This window comes from Bubalus bubalis, chromosome 2 (genome assembly GCF_019923935.1).
Source record: "Bubalus bubalis isolate 160015118507 breed Murrah chromosome 2, NDDB_SH_1, whole genome shotgun sequence".
Classification (NCBI taxonomy): Eukaryota; Metazoa; Chordata; class Mammalia; order Artiodactyla; family Bovidae; genus Bubalus; species Bubalus bubalis.
Genome location: NC_059158.1, coordinates 122019378 through 122028729, shown reverse-complemented (window position 1 = coordinate 122028729; position 9352 = coordinate 122019378). Strand labels below are relative to the sequence as shown.

Here is a 9352-nt window from a genome sequence, read left to right as displayed (position 1 = left end):
CAAAGTCAGGTGCTTCATACAAATGTATACAGAGGCCTTAGGGGTGTTACATTATCTTCTGGCCAGGGGGCCTGCTGACAATTTATGACCCTCTCCTTGTGACAGCAGTCAGTCAACCAGGACAGTTATTTCTCCAGGGGTGATTATTCTTAAAACAGATGCCACCCAAATAAAGTTACATTCCTATAGGGTGAGGGTGTAGTGGGTTCTAGTTAAGGAAAGAATTTACTTAGCCTAAGGTCTAACGTGATTAATATCAAAGGTTAATACTTATTTCTTCTGTATATTCATTAATGTGTGTAAGGGCAGGGGATATGGAGACTTAGCAACAAACATTGGCTCAACAAATGAAAAACCCTTCACCAATACAATTTCTAATCAGCCCATTATACTTATACTAATGGTTTTCTAACTTTTCTAAGGAACCTGTTTTTAGAAGGTTTAAAGCATCTCGTGCCTCTCACACTTGGGAGGCTGTGAGCAATCACACGTGGCCGGACAAGCCTGTCAGGCAGGCTAGAGAACTTTCAGAGGAGTTTGTAGGTTAAAACACTCTTGTCACGCCCAGGAGTTTTTATTAACTGGAGCTCTAGGTTAACTCCTTCTCAGAAAGAGGTGGTGGGGAACAGCCCCCCGTAAAGTCAGAGGTGTAGGTGGGAGCACAAAGTAGTAAAGTAGGCAGGCTATGGTTATGGGGGTAGATGCTCGAGGATTTCCAGGGGGACTCCTGAGGCTCGATCCCACCTTTGCGTATGTCGAGCCTCCTTCCTCATGACCTTTGCCACGGGCGGAGTGCCTCACTCTGGCCCCCAACATGCCAGCACCATACTACGCATGAAAAATATCAAAGTGAATCATGAATGATTCTTGCATTTAAAGAGCTCACAGAGAAATGGGGACATATGGCACATAAGGGTCATCGAAGTACATTGCAGTACAAGTGAGAATTGGCTAGACAAAATCTGGAAAAGAGACTTCCAGACAAAGAGAAGATGCTGACTGAGTCTCAGCTATTAAAATCCCCAAATTCCAAAGGCATGAGCACTGTAGTCTGAATAGCTAGTTTCTATACCATCACTGGCTTCCCTGATAGTTCAGTTTATAAAGAATCCACCTGGAATGCAGGAGACCCCAGTTCAATTCCTGGGTTGGGAAGATCTGCTGGAGATGGGATAGGCTACCCACTCCAGTGTTCTTGGGCTTCCCTGGTGGCTCAGCTGGTAAAGAATCTACCTGCAATGTGGGAGACCTGGGTTCGATCCCATATCTTCTGAGGGCACCAAGGACCTACACTGGAAGGCTCCCCCTGACTGCAATGGGAAGGACAAATTGGGAGAGGGGAGCATGGGTGACAGTGAAGGTCAGGGGCTATCACAGAAGTCTACTATTACTGGAATCTGAGAGTATGCCAATTTACTGTAAAGTTTGAAAACTATTAAGATAAAGAGATTGATGAAAGAGAATGAGGAAAAGAAATCAAGCATGACTACTGGATCCTGGCTCAGGTGATTGAAGGGTCAGGGTGGCATGCACCAGGGCATGAGGAGGAAGACCTGGAAGGCACTACTTAAGGAAGGGCACAGGAAGCAGAACCTGGAGAAAACAGCTGAAGAGTGAGCAAGAGAGGACAAAGAAAAACAAGCCAAAAACCCAAGGAAAGGTGAAGGGTGAAGGATCTAGGTTAGACACCAAGAATTTACTTCCAACTGAGTCCTGAGTACTTGAACCCAAGCTTGGATGTCTAAAACATAGAGCTTTTCCTTGCAATTCAAAAAGTCCTTCCTTTCAGTCTTATTTTTTCCAAGTCTTCATGTTCCAAGATTTCACATTTCACTACCCCACTCATTTAGTACGTTTAATTAATTTCTCAATATCTTCATGGATGCGTTACCGCTTTCTGCACACATAGACATACTAGGATGAAGGAGGAGGTTCTGCTGATTGGTATTTGTAATGTGCTGAGACTGATGAATGAACTCATACACACACCGTCACCATCACCAATAATAATAACAACCTCTATTACTAAGCGAGAGTCTGATCTCCTGTTTATTGAGCATCTATTATGGACGAGGTCTTCAATTATGAATTTTATAAACATGGCCAATAAACAGAGTAGAAATAACATTTCTCTTTTATAGAGGGAACAAGTAAGACTTCGAGAAATTAAGTGAGTGGCTGAAGATCACAGAGTAAATAATAAAAAGTAGTGGGGCATATGTGTACTACCCACCAAGGGTAGAACCCTTTAAAAACGTTTGTGTGTCTAAATGACTGGCTTCCTTGATTTCCTTGTTATGATTTGTGGGGAGAGGAGGAGTTTGGGAGGGGGGAGGGAGCAGAGCAAAGGAAACAGAATTACATGGAATCGGGTCAGGGAATTGCTGTTCCTGAGCCCAGGATTGTAAATTGCTGGCTATGTGTTCAAACACTCCATCCTGCACAATCTCTTTCAGAAACTAATAAGTACATGAATGTTTTTCATTTGCCATAGAAATTTATCCAAAGAAACAGAACATCCTGATGCAAAAATTCCTGGCCAGCTTTGAAGAGCAGAACTTACAAATCGTTTATTTGTTCATTTAATATTTGTTCAAATATTTACCAAGCACCTACTGGATGCCAAGCATTGGGCTGGGTCCTAGGGATTCAATGGCAGACATATCCACCACACCAGCATGGGAGAAAGAACAGAGAGTGCCCTGCTTGAATTGTCTTTGTGGAGGGGACTTAAAGGATGAGAGTGGTTGAGGAAAGGTGGAGGGCTTTGTGGGCAGGGGGGGACGCTTGAGCCAAGGACTGTTGCTCTAAAGCTGTTTTCACCACTCCTCCCCACCTCCATGTCACGTGGGCAGGCTTACATGGCCTGACCTCTCTGGCTGTATCACAGGGCCTTCCTTTGGGATTCTTCTGCACCTTATGCCAATCTGTAGGAGCACCTATAAACAGACAGTAGGTATGAGCAGAGCTCTCTGGTCTGCCAGAAGCAAGGATTATTTCAGCTCTGTATCCCTGGTACAGCACACAGCAGGTCTTCAGTAGGCACAGTGGGATATTCACAGCATACTGAGCAGGTTTTTAATACACATCAGGACCCTTTGGGTAGTCCTGGGCCACACTGCCCATTTAGCCACGTTATAGTTCCTTCTGAGCAAGCAGTTTGGAGACAAAAGAAAGGTTGGAGACCCAGGCTCTGCCAGAATAACTTCAGCACACCATTTAAGGTTGTTTTCCTCCTTCATCAAAAGACACGTCGAGTGAGACCATGGTGGACTTGGGATGCGATAGAACTTACCAAAGCCCATGAGTAGGTTTGTTTGTGCTACAGCAAGTCCAAGGTCAACCTTACATCCTATACTCAAGATGGAGCAGAGAGAGATTATCCAGAAAGGAGGTAACATCACATTTGGTCTTTCCTTTATTTCCTTCTGACCTACAATTCTGTGACAAAGTGTTGCTCTTGTCTGTGAGTCACCTGAAGCTTACTCTTTCAACAAGAACAGAGTTCAAGCGCCTGGCATAGAACACAATGGTAGCTAAAAGAATACTGTTTATGGAGAACTGTAATTTTTGAACAGGTAAAAGGGTCACATGGCTCAAAGATTAAAGTAATAGAAAAAATGGACATTGAGAACCTTGACCTCACCAGGCTGATATCTTCCATGTCTGATAACCTGCTCTCTGCCCCCATGAGTCACCAGTTTCTTACCTGCCCTTCCAGTGATTCTTTATGCAAATGTAAGCATATGCAGAATTTTGTTAACTGCATCTTCAGTATCTGTGGAGACAATCATATGATTTTTTCTTCTTAGATCTATTTTGATGAACTATCTTTGCATTCTTAGAATAAGCTGCACTTGGTTATGGAGTATTATTCTTTTACTATGTCATTGCATTCTGATTGCTAATATTTTATCTAGGATTTATGCATCAATACTCATATGTGAGACTCATTTATCATTTCATTTCTGTATAGCATTTGTATTCAATTTATCTTTTCCAGGTGAAAATTATTTGAAACTTGTCCTTTTTTGTATATGCCTGTGCCTGCACACTGAGTCAAATTCAACTCTTTGCAACCCCATGGATGGTAGCCCACCCACCAGGCTCCTCTGTCCATGGAATTTTCCAGGCAACAATACTGGAGCAGGTGCCATTTCCTTCTCCAGGTTATCTTCCCAATCCAGTAATTGAAACCTCATCGCTTGTGTTTCTTGCATTGGCAGGCAGGTTCTTTACCAATTGAGCCACTAGCGAAGCCCCTTTTTTGTATATGCTCTGGAACAATCTGGGCTTCCCAGATGGCGCTAGTGGTCAAGAAGCCGTCTGCAGTGCAGGAGACTTATTAAGAGATTTGAGTTCAATCCTGGGTTGGGAAGATTCCTTGGAGGAGGGCATGGCAACCCACTCCACTGTACTTGCCTGGATAATCCCATGGACAGAGGAGCCTGGCAGGCTACAGTCCATAGTGTTGCACAGAGTCGGACATAACTGAAGTGACTTAGCATACATGCATACACTGGACCAATTTAAGTAGTGTTGGAATCATCCAACCTTTAAAGTTTTGGTTAAATTTGCCCATAAAATTTCTAGCCCTTCTAGTACTTAAATTTTTGAATTTTACAATTTTCTCTAATTTTTTTCTATGAAAATTGGTCTATTTAGAACTGGTTTGAGTAAATTATATTCTTCTAGAAAAATCCATTTCTTTCAGATTTTCAAATTTAGGTAAAGTTGTATAAAAATCTTTTTAAATTTTCCTTCCTTTCTTCATTATTTTCTTCTTGTCATGTATTATATTTTGCATCTGTTCATTCTTCCTTGATTTATGAGAAGATTTTTTGTTTCATTGCAATAATTCGAGTATTCACTTATTTACATTGTCTTCCCAACCCTGTTATCTAACTCATTCAGTTCAATTCAGTTCAGTTGCTCAGTTGTGTCCAACTCTTTGCGACCCCATGAACTGTAGCACGCCAGGCCTCCCTGTCTATCACCAACTCCCGGAGTTCACTCAAACTCACGTCCATCGAGTCAGTGATGCCATCCAGCCATCTCATCCTCTGTTGTCCCCTTCTCCTTCTGCCCCCAGTCCCTCCCAGCATCAGAGTCTTTTCCAATGACTCAACTCTTCACATGAGTTGGCCAAAGTACTGGAGTTTCAGCCTCAGCATCAGTCCTTCCAATGAATACCCAGGACTGGTCTCCTTTAGGATGGACTGGTTGGATCTCCTTGCAGTCCAAGAGACTCTCAAGAATCTTCTCCAACACCACAGTTCAAAAGCATCAATTCTTCAGCGCTCAGCTTTCTTCACAGTCCAACTCTCACATCCATACATGACTACTGGAAAAACCATAACCTTGACTAGACGGACCTTTGTTGGCAAAGTAATGTCTCTGCTTTTCAATATGCTATCTAGGTTGGTCATAACTTTCCTTCCAAGGAGTAAGTGTCTTTTAATTTCATGGCTGCAATCACCATCTGCAGCAATTTTGGAGCCCAAAAACATAAAGTCTGACACTGTTTCCACTGTTTCCCCATCTATTTCCCATGAACTGATGGGACCAGATGCCATAATCTTAGTTTTCTGAATGTTGAGATTTAAGCCAACTTTTTCCCTCTCCTCTTTCACTTTCATCAAGAGGCTCTTTAGTTCCTCTTCATTTTCTGCCAAAGGGTGGTGTCATCTGCATATCTGAGGTTATTGATATTTCTCCTGGCAATCTTGATTTCAGCTTGTGCTTCTTCCAGTCCAGTGTTTATAAGTTAGATAAGCAGGGTGACAATATACAGCTTTGGCGTACTCCTTTTCCTATTTGGAACCAATCTGTTGTTCCATGTCCAGTTCTAACTGTTGTTTCCTGACCTGCATATAGGTTTCTCAAGAGGCAGGTCAGGTGGTCTGGTATTCCCATCTCTTTCAGAATTTTCCACAGTTTATTGTGATCCACAAAGTCAAAGGCTTTGCCAAAGTCAATAAAGCAGAAATAGATGTTTTTCTGGAACTCTCTTGCTTTTTCAATGATCCAGTGGATGTTGGCAATTTGATCTCTGGTTCCTCTGCCTTTTCTAAAACCAGCTTGAATATCCAGAAGTTCACAGTTCATGTATTATTATTATCAGCACCTAAAGTCCCTCCAAGTCATGAAGGGCCCTTGTCCTACCCACTGTAGAAATATAGAAGGGTAACTGGATTTTCCAATTGGTTCAGTAAACAAAGTCTGTTCTGGGGACTCCTAGTGGTCCAGTCAGTTCAGTCGCTCAGTCGTGTCCAACTTTTTGCAACCCCATGAACCGCAGCACTCCAGGCCTCCCTGTCCATCAGCAACTCCCAGAGTTTACCCAAACTCATGTCCATTGAGTCCGTGATGCATCCAACCATCTCATCCTCTGTCGTCCCCTTCTCCTCCCGCCCTCGATCTTTCCCAGCATCAGGGCCTTTTCAACCCTAGTGGTCCAGCAGTTATGAATTCACCTGTCAATGCAGGGGACATGTGTTAGATCCCCAGTCTGGGAAGATTCCACATCCCAAGGAACAGCTGAGCTCATGTATCACAACTAGTGAAGCCTGCACACTCTAGGGCCCATGTGCCCCAACCACTGAGCCCATGAGCCTAGAGCCCGTGCTCCACCATAAGAGAAGCCACTGCAATGAGGAGCCTGCACACTACAATAAAGAGTAGCCCCTGCTTGCTGCAACTAGAGAAAGACTGCCTATGGCATCGAAGACCTAGTGCAGCCAAAAATAATTTAAATAAATAAATACATTTTAAAAAAGAGACCTATGTTTTTGGCTCTGAATGAAGATTTTCACATCTACCTTTTTGATTATGTGGCTTCGCTTTGCTCGCTCGCTAAGTTGCTTCAGTCGTGTCCGACTCTGTGCGACCCCATAGACGGCAGCCTACCAGGCTCCACCGTCCCTGAGATTCTCCAGGCAAGAACACTGGAGTGGGTTGCCATTTCCTTCTCCAATGCATGAAAGTGAAAAGTGAAAATGAAGTCATTCAGTCGTGTCCAATTCTTCGCGACCCCAGGGACTGTAGCCCACCAGGCTCCTCCGTCCATGGGATTTTCCAGGCAAGAGTACTGGAGTGGGGTGCCATTGCCTTCTCCAATTATGTGGCTTAGGTCCTTTGTATTCGTATTCACTTTTGGTCCAAAAGATCTGAGAGGATGTCTTACTATTTCCTGAGACGTGAAATGGCTGAGAAGAAGCCAGTTCCTGGGGGTTGGCTGGGGAACACAGGCTCAGGCAGGGACAGGGGAGTGGGCTGTGAAGAAATCATGGCTTTGTTGGAGACATCTGTCAGATCATCTCCAACCAATACACTCTTGCTGTAAAGAAAAGGGCTGATCTAAATTGATCAAGGTCTCTATTGTTTAATTTCTATTAGTATTCTTGAAAGGAGAAAGAATCAACCTCTCATTTAATCAGGTAATTTTGTATGGGTTTCTTTTTTTCATATGTTGATTTTGCTTACCAAACCAAGTCAAAAAATCTGGTTCTCCTTCTATATTTCCATGGTGCTCAAGACAAGGCCTTTTTGTGATTTGCTGAGCACTCACTAATGGCCAAACTCTTTTCAAGGTACTTTGTATGTCTTAGGTCACTTAATCCTTGTATGAACTCATAATATTCCCATTTTGCAAATTAAAAACAAGACGAGTGGAGGTAAAATAACTTGTTCAAGTTCAAACTGCTAGTGAGTGGCGGAGCCAGGACCCCAACCTTAGCTACTATGCTCTGGGGTCCCTTTTAGAGACCAGCTCTTTCAGAGAGTTCATTTTACAGGTGAAGTAACAGACCTAACGTTGTTGAGTCAGCTAGCAAGCTCCCAACAGAGTTAAACTAGACCTCTAACATTTGGACCTTCATCCAGAACTTTCTCACTATAACAGCACGCTATGGATAGAAGCAGTGTTTTGTAATAGAAAAGAAAGTGAAAGTCACTTGGTTGTGTCCAACTCTTTGCGACCCCGTGGACTGTAGTCCATGAACTTCTCCAGGCCAGAATACTGAAATGGGTAGCCTTTTCCAACATCACCATATAAACTCCCTCCAAGTCACGAAAAGGCCTTGTCTTGAGCACCATGGAAATATAGAAGGAGAACCAGATTTTTTGACTTGGTAATTTGCTGGATGTTATGGGCTAATCATTTTTAGCAACTGCTGCCTATCTCACCTCACATGTCTATAGGGTAACACCATAGTAGATGGAAAGATGTTTTAACTTATGGGCTACCTAAATACCTTCTGGTTCCTGAACAAACAGTTCAGCTATGGAATAAAATCACTTTTAATATGATTGTGTGTATATGTTAGTCACTCAGTCATGTCTGACTCTTTGCGACCCTGTTGACTAAAGCCTGCCAGTCTCTTCTGTCCATGGGATTCTCCAGGTAAGAATACTGGAGTGGGTTGCCATCCCCTTCTCTAGGACCTCTCCAAGAGACCCATCCCAGCTACCATCCTAACCCAGGGATCGAACCCAGGTCTTCTGTATTGCAGGCAGATTCTTTACCATCTGAGCCACCAGGGAAGCCCTTTAATACGATCAGGATATACAAAACTACAAAAAGTAATAATTCTTTAAGAGAGAAATTCTTCTAGGTACCAATGTATTTTCACTATGCGTCTCCTCTACTCTTCGGTTCCCACATATATGACTTCATTCTTTGTTCATGGATTGTGGGTGTCAGGCTTAAAAACAGGCACTTTCTCAAGACAAGTAGGAACTTAAGATAGCTAATGGGAAAGAATACCAATCAATTCTCAGGGGAGATCATAATCATTAAAAACAGCACATAAAGGGGTGAGTTTCTTGTATTTCTTGTAACCAAGTCCAGCCCTGAGAGCCTTTCTCTATTGCCAAAAATGATCTAATATCTCCCAACATAGCTTGGCTTCAGATGGTAAAGTTTTTTCTCCATTCCATACTTATTCCAAAAATTATGAAAAGAGAAAGGAGTTTATGACATTTGGAAGAAATTGATCTGCTATAGCAATTTTACTAAGAAAGAACACCATGGTTTTGGCAAAATAAGAGAATCTCATTCTGAAATTGTAACAACGTCATCTCCTACTGGAATTATTTGGCTTACCAAAAATCAAAGTTGTTAAGCTGGCGAGGGCAGGGCCATAAGGCAAATGACTAGAGGTGATACTCTGTACAACTCTACACACAGAGGCTTTCAGAAGCTCAGGTTAGGGAACCTGCTACTGTGGCTGGAGCTGATGGTGTTCCAGGTGGATTCATTCACAATAAAGCAGCACGATAGGATCAACTACAAACCCTGGAAAACTGTCCTCTCACTGTACAGAATCTTTACAAAGAATGAGAACAGAAA

At 42.8% G+C, this 9352-nt stretch overlaps 1 protein-coding gene across 3 annotated transcripts in view; it reads right to left on the bottom strand.

Annotated features, from left to right (window-relative positions):
• Window positions 1-706: 706 nt before the first annotated feature.
• INSIG2 (insulin induced gene 2) overlaps window positions 707-9352 on the bottom strand; it is a 44413-nt gene continuing 35767 nt past the window's right edge. For 2 of the 3 annotated variants that reach the window (XR_003112232.3, XR_006542617.2), the window contains exon 8: window positions 707-3778. The gene's annotated coding sequence lies outside the window, so the exon portion shown is untranslated. The remainder of the gene's footprint in view (window positions 3779-9352) is intronic. The other variant, XR_006542618.2, reaches the window with a different exon arrangement.